We start from the raw sequence: 10,565 nt of genomic DNA, 5'->3' as shown, positions 1-10,565 counted from the left end.
AGTGGTTCAGAAATAAGCGTCGATACTTTTTTAAATCGTGTTAATCGAATTTATATTTTTTTAAAAGTATGCGAGTACAGTTTCGTGAAACGGATTTCAGATTATTCGATAAATTAGAGTAATTTGTATTTAGAATTCTTTGATTTGGTTGATTCTCCAAAGCAATAGCGACTTCCAAATCAGTAAGAAATATATCAAATAACGATCTGGTTAAATCCCACGCACAATTGGATACCGAAAAAGTGATAATAAAAAGTTAAAATTTCGAATAATTTTAAACATTTGTTCACGACTATATATGCTTTTGATTGATATAAAATAGTTGAAGTATTAAAGTAATTCTTTACTCTCAACCTCAACCGTAATTCAATTTTTCTTCGAGTACAAACGTAACCTATAATCAATCATTTAAACTTAGAAATTAAGATACACAGGAGGGCACTATAGCTCTCAGTACACGTTTCTTCATATTTCCTCCGCCCTGTCTAAATATATTTCTGAATCATCCTATATGTAACAGTCTCTCCTGCCCGTCGCATTAACCAGGACCGCTAAACGAGCAACAAAAGCTCGTTTCTTTCGAGACAATGCGGTTCCAACGGGGCACAATGCACGGGCCCGATAAATAAAAGGAAGGGGAGAAACGGAGGGGAGGAGAGCGAAACAGAAGGTTTCGCTCGTAATTATCATCTCGAAAAAAAATACATTCCGCGCGGGTGGAACGCGACACGCCGAATGGGTGAGTTCCATCGGCAACGGCGGGAACGCCGCCGCAAGAAGGGAGAGAAAGAGAGAGAGAAACCTATTTTTCGGATGCACTGACCCGAATCTTAAATCTCGCCTCTCTGGAACAGAGAATGCACACGTTGCAACGAAATCGGCATTTTCGTTAACGAAATTCTTCACCCTCGATCCGCGCTTCGTCCATACGTTTTACGATAATAAACGTTCTGGACATGAGAAATCTCTCGGAGATTAATTTAATATGACGTTTAATCGATGGATCGAACTCGCAACGAGATGACTTTCCGAGAAGAAGTTTCGAACAAGTTAACCCCGATCGTATAAATCGCGGTATTATCAATTCTTCGAACACTGCGATGAAACGATACACACAGCAAGTATCAGGTTTTATTATTCGAGTTATAATTATATCATGAAAATTGAACGAGAGAGAAAAATTGAATACAATATGGATGGAAATACAACGTTTAATAAAATTGTTTCCAATTGTCTCCACTATACGGAAAAACGAAACTCGTTTTCGCAAGAACAGGCAACGTAAGAAAGTTCTAGAAAGTTAAAAATATAATTAGTTCGAGGAAGGAGAAAGGAAAAGAGGCAGGCACGAGTGGACCGACGTATGGGTTCTTCAATTCGACTTGGCATAATTTCGGTCCCTTGATATCTACCGGACTCGGGCCGGATCTCGATCTGGGTCTGCCGGAATCGAAGAGTTAAATTCTTCTCCTCGTACAACTGGCTCCCATTAAACGAAAGAAAAGCTCGTGTGAAAAAAAAAAAATCCGTGGATCCGTGCTCGTGGCATATATTAGCATAAATTTCATACATCATCGGGATGTAAAAATCTAGACAATTTCGATATATGTATACGCAAAGATCGGCCGACTCGAATAGGCTGTGACGTGTGCACTCGGCTCTCCTCCGATTCTGACCGCGTAAAAAGGAAAGAGAGAAAAAAGGGAAAAATTTTTTTTAATCACCATCCAATGTTCACGAGGCGAACATTGAAAATATATACCGCACACGAGCTGTGTTTCAGCTGTCTCGAGTTGTAATCGTTCGTATCCAATCGAACGATACAAGTCGAGGGCTCGAGTCGACGAATCGTGTGGCAGCCGCCGGTACGCAAGGGACCACACACGAGTCGACGACTCGTGTTTCCTCCTCTCTCGTCTGCTCTCTCCCTCTCCTCGGCCAAACAACGGCCGCGCGTATATACGCGAATACTTAATTACACGCGTGGTCTCGATACAGTTTCTTTGCACGAGCGACCACCACCGATCTCTGCCGCTCGTTCGTCGATTCCGCGAAAGCGACGCGCTTTTCACTCACAACTCATCTGCGTGTATTTACAGACGAGTCGATCGCATGAAAGGAAAGGAAAGATTAATTTTTGCATAGTGGAGGAACCATGTCGTCGAAATTAACGATAGGAAGAGGAAGAGCGAGAAACTGTGTCGAGAGAAACTATTTTACAAGAGAGAAAGGGGGGTAGTGTAAATAAAGACGTCTCTATCTATCGAGCGAGCATCTTTTTATCCAATGTTATCCTCGCGCTCGCTTCACCGCTTCTTTGAACGGAGGGTTTTTGGCCCGGTGCCAAAATAACAGTGGGACGCCACCAAGAGGATACAACTCTGTCTCTCTTCGATTCATCGGCGACAATGTTAGGAAAAAAGAAAAGAAAGAAGAAGAGGAAAGAAAAATCGTTCGCGCGCGAATCTTTTGTACTCGGAGGCGAGGAAGAAAGAAGAGGCGAAGAGGCGTGGGCACGATTTCTCGACCGTGGCACCGTTTCGAGTTAATGAGTTAATAATCGTTGCACGCATCAATCGCGAAAACACTTGTACGCATTAGCTACGGCTCGTTAAAAGTAAAACCTCGCCAAGGCTCAAACCCCTTTTGACCCCTTGATTGATCAAACGACGAGACCTTTAATCCCTCGTTCGTTATTCTCTTTAACGGGTCACTCTTTTCGCATTTCGCTCCTGTATTCTTTTATTTCTTCCCTCCTTCTCCTCAGTCTGAATTTGTTTTCAGGATGCGAAAGAAAGAAAAGAAAAGATACACAGTTATAAATTGATCAAAGAGGGTTTCTTATTCTTCCGGTATTATTTTATTAGCTCGGAATAATCGCGGTGGATATCTATCGCGATAATAAAAATATGAGGGTGAGGAAAAACGTGCACAACGTGCGGAGGTGATTTTGCCGGGCGTGATAAACGAATTTTCGCCACGTCAAATGAAGACTTCCCGCGCGTGAAAAACCTACAGATTAACTTCAACTGTATCTGCTCGATAATGCTGAACCATTAATCTTTCTCACGGATTGACGCTCACCTCTCCACCACTAGAGATAACGGTGCCTCTTACAGCCCACTTAATCGAGCGCATATTTGTGCGCTATATTGCCGGTAATTGGCTTCCACCAATTTTTCGACCAATAATTTCTCGTTTGAATTGAGATTGAAATACGAAGTTACAAGAATTTCTCGTCCAATTCGTTCTCCCATTTGGACGAATGATTTTGTAGAATTTTATTATTGGGACAAGGAGCACCGATCGGAATATAAAACGAGAGATATAAACGCGCAGAGAGAGATCACAAGCCAATTCTGTGTAGAAATGTCCTATTTAAATATTACACTTATCTCCTCATTCATTTTGGCAAATCTCTTTTATGAAACATTCGAGTGAGTTCGATGTATTCGCATCGTCACGAGAGATCAGGGATAAGATCGTATCTGCGCAACGGTGGATATTTTATCACCGTGTTAATTAAAATTATTATACCAGCCTGAATTTTTCTTCCTATCCCGGCCACGAGATTTCAAAAGGATTGAAATTTTCACATTTGAATTTACGAACGTTGAAACGCGAAAAGGAGCACGTTTCGAATATCAATCATATCACAAAGACCCGCGATGTAACCGAGGGTACTATTATAACCGAGGTACGTGATACGGATGTTAATGAAAGAGAAGGGGGAGGAGGAGGAGGAAAAAATATCGCCCCGAGGATATTAAAAATCACACAGGTTTCAAAGTCCAACGTTCCAATATTCCCTCTTTAATACTCGTTACTCGAAGATTTCAATTTATAATGAGATGCAAAAATCTCCACGGTGATAAGCGTATCGATCTTTCTCGAATACGATGAAATCGGATACGATCGGGATATTTTTCGCATTATTCTTTTCCCTCCGTAAAAAAAATGTAAAAAATCCAATTCGTAATATATATATATATATAAAATTTTAAAATCGTGTTTAAAAATTGCGTTACGAACGGACGAATTTGTTCTGAAGAACTGCGAACGGAATGTATTAACGAAACCCCTGCTGAAACGAAGGCAAGGATCTCGAGAGGATCTCAATTTCTTGGAAAATCCAAGAAGCGTTTCTTCAAAAAAAAAAGGAGAAAGAGAGAAAAGGAGAGAAGAAAAGAAAAGAAAAGAAAAGATCCCATTTGAATGTATCGTTTCTGATGGGCCGGCGATCTATACCTTGTGGATGGTATTCCAGTGGTTCTCGAGTGTACAGTACCTTCTGAAAACACTCGATGCCCTTTCACGATGTTCTTCTTCCCTACCCCCCACCACGCTTCCTAAGCCGATGGGGCTATTCATGGCCCTGACAAGGCTAGCCTTTGAGGTGCATGACCTGTGCAACTGCACCACGACCGAGCCACGCATAGAAATGCCCCGTGAAACGATCGCTATTTCTGTTCATATTGCGTGCTCCCTTTGATCGTTACTCGCTATTTATCATACGCCACGCGTTACACTGTTACGCGCGGCCTGCTGCAATTAAGAAAAAAATATCCTCCTCACCGCTTTGAGAACGCTTTTTCGAGATCGAATCTCGCGACACGCAGGATCTTCTCGCTCCATCCAATCGTTCTTTTCCTATTTTAAATCAATCAGTCGTAAAGATCGTAAGAAAATACTGGATCCTTCTTTGATCGTTGATTATTCGTTTCAACATATTATAAATATTAATAATATCCTTTAATAATCGCTTCGTCCTTTTAAATTTTCCATACAAATTTTTAATGAATATTTTCGTACGTTGGTCGAACGTACACACACATTTTTTTTTTCTTTTTCATTTTGGCTAAGGCCGCCACGCGGGGGCCCGGATTCGTGGCCCGCAGATGGTCCAAGCCTCCCCTTTTCTTCCATTTTTCTCCGTACACCACGACCTTACGGAGAAGCGCGTCATTTTTTTCGCTCGCGAATAAACCACGTGCTCGGTTCTGGCAATGGAACAACTGTTGCCAACTCGGGCGAGATATCGTGCCACCGCGACGCGAAACGGGCCCTTCTTTCTTTTCCAAGGGATTCTCGATTATTTATATCCCTGTTTGCCTCGAATTCGGACCGCTACGTAACGCGAATCGTTAGAATTCGAAAGAGGAATAGATTTATCCTCGTGAGAAATGTTTCGTAACGATGCAAACGCTCGATGCAACGATGTTTGAAACCAAGATTCGACGCAGATGTTTAGAGGAGAATTTAAAAAAAAAAAAAAAAACGATAATATGATCCCTAGTTCCATAACTGGGACCTATCCATTTTGAATACGAATACGTGGGATACGAATAATTTTCAGTCTCACGGCGAGAGTTCGATATCTTTTCATTTCATACCTTCTTCCATTCGGTTAAATATCTTAACTGTAAAGAGGTCTCGGGGAGAGATAAAATTGAATTTCGAAATTAAGAAGAGACTCCCGTGGAGTCGAATCAAGATTTCGTAGAGCTGCGAGCTCTACGAGGTGTGATTCGACGATATCGAAGATTGGATAGATTGAAAAGAAGCTGGGCTTGAGATTCAACAAATTTCAATTCAAATTCATCTCCTTTCTTCGTATATGTATACTTCTCGCTAATATAATAAACACGCACATTGCTTAACCGTATTAATCTAATTTTTAGATTCGAGGGAGATGAGCTAAGTCTCTTTATTTCGCTGCCGAAAAAAATACTCGAATGTTCTGTTCGAATACCACGAATATCGCAAGACTCTAAAAAGAAAAATCTATTTACTTTCATCGATCGATTTCGAGCCAATTCTCCAAGAAAAAAAAAAAAGATAAAACTATTTTTCTAAATTTATTCGATCCATAATTTTCTCAGATTCGAAATTCCATTGTATTTCCCTTTTAACGCAGCTACGAAGGACGAGGAAATTTTCGATTTCTAGCAACAGAAACACGAACCATTCTCTCGGCAGCCACTCGTCTTTGATCTCGCTCTTGTACCGGATACACTCGTTACGAGGCGGCTCTTTTCGAAACCCGCGCTCCGTCGCGGCAAGTGCATTCACACGAAGATAACCAACACACGGACGGCGGATCGTGGTTGGCCATCCTCGCCGCCATTGTCCAGCTCATTCGGTGGCCGATAATCGCGGAGAATATGAATCGAGCCGCGGTGAATGTTTGCCGAGCTTTATCGTATATACACGCGGCCACGCACGCTGCCGTTCATCGCTCACTGAAGGGAGGGGAGGGTCGTTCAGGAGGAGTCAAATCACGTTGGTAATTCGCGAATTTATACCAGGAATGAAATCATCGACGGGAAACCGATTTATCGTTCGAGAACAAACGTTCTCGAATAAACGAATACGACACACTTTTCGAATTTGAGAGAATCGTATTACGTTTTCTTTCTCGTTAAACTGTGTCTCGTTGTGAATCGCGTCAATTTTCTTTTGGTTCTCTTTCTTTTTCTTTTTTTTTTTTTTTTGGAAATGGTGAATAAATCGATAAGGATATTGTAAAATATCGCGCCATTTTATTATGGTGTTGCGATAATTTTACGATAATTTTACGATAATTCGTTTAACGTTGCTGTACAAAGTTGGGAAGGGATTCCGAAAAGCGCAACGAAATTAAATTGAGAATTTTATAGCTCGCCTATGAGTGGAATTTCTTGTTCCAGACTTTATTTATATGCGAGTACTTCTTATGTACTTATAAAATGTAAAGACGTAATCTTATTATTACTCCTATAAATTTGGCGCGAAAAAAAGGACAAAAAGAGGCGATCCAATATATACGATAGTATATATATTCGAGAAACAAAAAGAAAATTTGATTTCTACAAAGTAATTAAGTACTTTCGAAGAGGAATAAACGCGTTAACTTAACGATCGAAGAAAGAAACTCGCATTCTTACGAAACGTTCCTTTTCGTCGGATGAATTAAGTAATTCGAAATGAATTTATCTTTCGTAATCGCGACTTTTTAACACGATGCGTGGCGATAAGTTGATACATCCGAAAGCGGGTCCGCGATAACTCATCACCGCGCCCATGAAAACTTTTCTTTGTTCTCGTTTCACCGGGGTGACCGGCCGCCCTCGTGCGCCGATCTTACGAGCGTAGTACACCCACGCCTCCCGCCTTGTCATCCGATCTTCGCGTAGCGCTGGAGGGGGATCCTCTCCTCGAACGCGTAGGTTTGAGTGAACGATAACCGTAGAAACGTCGAGAACGCTCCCCCTCTACGTCTTTTTTATTAATTGCCGCGAGGCGAACAGCTGATTACCGCACCCGCATCGCGTTTCGAATTTACACAAATTTTAGAATGAACCAGTGTTTACTTCTACACACATTGAGAGCTAATATCGAGATTTAGTACAGGAATTGTATCTATATTTAAAAATTGAAGTTGAATTAAATGTATTCAAATTTTAGATTTTTAAACAACGTTTAAAAAATGTGAGAGCGATGAATACACGCGCGTTCTCCACGATCGATCATGGAAAGAACTCGGTGGAGGGTTAAAAAAGCTCGATAAGCTCGATTGATGAAAGATCTACGAATCAACTACTTTGCGGCACGGGCCATTATCGAGCACGTGTAAATGCAGGCGTGCAATGTACATACCTAACGCACCCGACGCACCCGCTGGGAGAGAGGATCCCCTCCTGGCTGCACCCAGTAATCGACTGTGGCCACGTTATCCTGCCAATTTCTGGCTACACTTGGCGCAGCGTAATTTCGTCGTGGCCGGTATTAGCCGGTGGAGCACGTTGCCAACCACTCGATGCCCACCCGTTCCATCGATGATTCCTGATTGCGCGGCCAATACTATATCTCTATCCTCTCCACAGGCCCACCCTGTTATCGCAGGGATCATCCGCTCGATAAAAAGGCACCGAGGGAACGATCCAACCGAAAAGGAAGCTTCCTTCTTCTCACGTTACAATACAATACGCGGCACATACATCTCGGAGAAAATCGGAAAAACAGAACACCGTGAGAGATCACTAAATTTCACAGCAAGAGTCGTCTCGATCCTTGCTAACGTAACTCCCGTAGAGATTCACCGAGCACAGATCGCATTCCTTTCGCGACGGAGACCCGCACGATCAATCACCTTCTATTTTTGCGTTGCTGAGCAATCGTCTGGTCTGGTTAGATGATACTCGGGCAGTGCTCGAGCGTCGTTCGTGGAACACTCGTTATTTATCGCGCCGCGCCTTCCAGAATAATTTCTTTTTACCCCGGTGGCAACGCGTTTATTCGAGGAGAGCTCGAAGCTCTCGTCGAGCGAGTTCGCTCGGTTTCCTCGATACACACCGCGATTTCTTTTATCTCGCCGCCGCGAGAAGAGGACGTTCCGTTGAAATATCGCCGCGGCTCTCTCTCTCTCGTAACTCTCTCCTTTCCGGGTTTCGCTGCTCGTTCGAAACCGATCTCCCTCCTCCTCCTCCTCCTCCCCTGACTGTCGTCAGTCGCACACGATTAATCACAACGAGCGACGACGAGCCGGGTTTCGAACTTTTTCACGGCCGCTTCTCTAATTGTGAAACACCGACTCGGTATCAGGCGACGACTGACAGTTCAAACAGTGTTATCAGAACCGAAGCGGTGCATGGCGGGCTATCTCTTCGATGCCACGCACGAAACGTAAAAACGCACGGTCGTACAAAATCGTTAATCACAGCGCGGATCCTCCGCTTTTTCGCGAGACTTCCCTTCTCCTCTCCCTCCCCTCGAGAGGATCGAACCCCCTGATGATCCGCGGTTCAGAGAAACGTAGGAAGGGCGATTCGTCACGGACGAGCTGTGTGACCAGGAAGAGAATCGTAAAGCGCGATAATTTATCGATGCGAGGCGATGGTATATTGGTATAACTTAATGAGAAAGGGTCAATTTTTTTCTTATTGGGTCGTTAAGCGAGTCGTATGGATCGCTTGTAAACGATGATAGGCTGTAATTTCCTTTTCTCTCTCTCTTTTTTTTTTCTCCTTTCCTTTTTTCCCCCCTCTCTCTTTTTCTCTCTCTACTTAAAAAAGTCAGTCATTACCGATGCGAACTGAATGAGAATGTATCGGGTTATCGTCGGTGTGAAAGGAAGCCGAGAGAGGAAATTTCGAGAAAGGCAGGAAGTTGAGAAATTTATTTTGTATTCGACTCTGTATTTTGACAATTGTCTCAAGCTCGTGTAAACAATTGTGAAAAAGCATTGATCGATGATTAATTAACGCGTTCGACGATCCAATGGGATCGAATAGCGTTGAATAGTGAGAACGGATAAATTAATAATCTCTATTCAAATTGAGAGAAAAATTAAGAAAGAAAAAAATGAACTCGCATACAATATTAAACGAAACAATTCGAATACAGTATTTCTCATAAATGAACTCGATCAACGACCTAATAAATTTTCTTATTTTTTTCTTCTTTCCCTTTCCGAATAAATGGATGACGTCGAGAACTACGATAAAATTAACGACAACGAGAATTAGAAGAGAGGAAGATAGAAAACGGAAGGGGCCGGATAAGATTTGACAGCGTTACGATAAAAAGAGTGGAGAGAGAAAGAGAGAGGGAAAGAGAAAGAAAGCGGGCGACCAAGTTGAAACTCCGGGGGAGACAATGAATTTTAGATTATGCCGCTCCACCGTTAAAAGACGACAGAGAGATTAAATAAGCTTAAGAAGCGGCGGGTATATACCCCCTTCTTAAGAAATTACCCAAGAAAGATCTTGTAAGCGGGGGTGTGATCCGAAAAGGCGTTAATATAATTGTCCCTTAACACTCCCCCGTTACGCTGATCGTGGCACCCTCCGTATTTTTCATCCGGAGAGACGACGGCTACGAAAAATCCACTGCTCGGAAAACACGGCTCGTGACACGGCTGTTCGATACACAACACGGTGTTCCACGAGGCGAAAAAAAAAGAAAAAAAGAAACTGGAAAACTCGTACCACCGACAAAACGACAAATCTCTTGCACGAGAGAGAAGGAATATGAACGAAACGGAAAAAAGACGAAATAATTGAATGCTCGTAATTAAGGATGGAAGACGTTGTTGCGAGGAATCAATCGATGCCACAGAGAAAAATATATCGGTGTATTATTTTTGGATTTTTCATCGTATCGATATCGCGTCTCTCGATCACGAACACGGTTTCGACGATGGACGATGTTTATTTCACTGCACCCGTGCGATATCGCGCGAAATTGATTTGCGGTTTGATATTTCGAAACGATCGCGACGCGGCCGCGCAACGATGCAACGACATCGATCCTTTCGATCGCGCTGGCGCGGCAAGACTGGCCGCGTGGATCGGGATCGTGATCGAGGGACGACAAACAGGAGCGGACCAACCGGTGGTCCGGTTTCTTAAGGGCCCTTGCGTCGAAAAGCTTTTTCATCACTTTTATCTCGCCTATTGCAAATTGATATTATTCAATCGAATATCGTTACGAAATAATGAATCAAAAATAAGGATAAATGAAAAATAAGAATATAATAATTTTTCAGAGAATTTGTAAGATCGTAAGATTTCGAAGAGGAATAT

At 42.6% G+C, this 10,565-nt stretch overlaps 1 protein-coding gene across 2 annotated transcripts in view; it reads right to left on the bottom strand.

Annotated features, from left to right (window-relative positions):
• The window catches only part of LOC100576196, a 159,232-nt gene extending 148,911 nt beyond the window's left edge, over nt 1-10,321 (bottom strand). Inside the window, exons 1-2 of one of the 2 annotated variants that reach the window (XM_006565579.3) lie at nt 9,735-10,321; nt 7,639-8,821 (exon numbers count right to left, since the gene is read on the bottom strand). The gene's annotated coding sequence lies outside the window, so the exon portion shown is untranslated. Of the gene's footprint in view, nt 1-7,638 lie in introns of both variants that reach the window. The other variant, XM_006565581.3, reaches the window with a different exon arrangement.
• Between the last annotated feature and the right edge of the window lie 244 nt (nt 10,322-10,565).

This window comes from Apis mellifera, linkage group LG5, assembly GCF_003254395.2.
Source record: "Apis mellifera strain DH4 linkage group LG5, Amel_HAv3.1, whole genome shotgun sequence".
In the NCBI taxonomy this organism is placed as follows: Eukaryota; Metazoa; Arthropoda; class Insecta; order Hymenoptera; family Apidae; genus Apis; species Apis mellifera.
This window is presented reverse-complemented; position numbering and strand designations above follow the sequence as displayed.